This window comes from Orycteropus afer, unplaced genomic scaffold, assembly GCF_000298275.1.
Source record: "Orycteropus afer afer isolate SDZICR_OR568_19922 unplaced genomic scaffold, OryAfe1.0 scaffold00377, whole genome shotgun sequence".
In the NCBI taxonomy this organism is placed as follows: Eukaryota; Metazoa; Chordata; class Mammalia; order Tubulidentata; family Orycteropodidae; genus Orycteropus; species Orycteropus afer.
Window position 1 is genome coordinate 1771043 of NW_006921964.1, and position 1197 is coordinate 1772239.

Consider the following 1197-nt stretch of genomic DNA (forward strand, 5'->3'; position numbering starts at 1 on the left):
CACAGTACCCTGCTCACACAGATATATCAAAACAAAATAAAGGGAGAAAAAAAAATCTTGTGCAAATCACACCAACATATAACCACAAATTAAAGATAACTACAACAACATCGAAATGTCTCAGAGAGAACTGACCATCACAATCCACACAAAAAAGCAACATAAACTAGTAGAAACCAGAGACCAAGAAAAAAAAAAAAATCCCTGAGGAAGAAGCAGCATTAGAATCTCTAATAAGGAAATCAAAAGAATTATATTTGGGTACATTCAATGGATTGAGAGACAAATCAAGGAAAAGACTGGCAAGATCAACAAAAACACCGACAAAATTAAGGAAAATACAGGCAAAACTCTAGAACAATTTAGGGGAAAAAATACAAGACCAAATTGACAAATTAAACAAAAAATTAGAAATGACACATAAACAAAAAACAAAAATCCACATTAATACTAAGATTTCAGGAACAGATAATACACTGAATCAGCAAAGGAATACAATTGAATCAATGGAAGGCAGAAATAATGAAAATGAAGTCAAATATTTCAATACTACTTTGTTAAGGGATCAATCAGACAAAAGATCAAAACATAATGAAAAAAGCCTAAGATTCATGTGGGATACTATTAAGAAGAATAACCTATGTGTAATCAGAATTCCAGAACAGGAAGAGACAGATAAAACCACAGAGAAAATTGTTGAAGTCTTGTTGAAAGAGAATTTTCCTAATACGGTGAAAGATGAGAATATATTCATTCAAGAACTTCAATGACCCCCAACAGGATAGATTCCAAATGAAAATCACAAAGACATATCATCATCAAACTCACCAAAACCAAAGACAAAGAAAGAATTCTGAAAGCAGCATGGGAAAATGAAAAGTTACCTACAAAAGGCAATCAATAAGACTAAGCTCTGATTTCTTGGCAGAAACCATGTAGTTGTAAAGGCAATAAGATCATACATATAAAGCCATGAAAGAAAAAAATATCCAACCAAGAATTAGATACCCAGCAAAACTTTCATCAAATATAAAGGAGGAGATTTCCACATAAGCAGACATTAAGGGAATTTTGTTAAAATCAGGCTTACTTTACAAAGATTTTAACAGGAGCCCTTCAGACAGAGAAGCAACAATAGCAAACAACAACCAATGATTGACACACATGATGACTTAACCCAGAAACCAACCCAGTTAT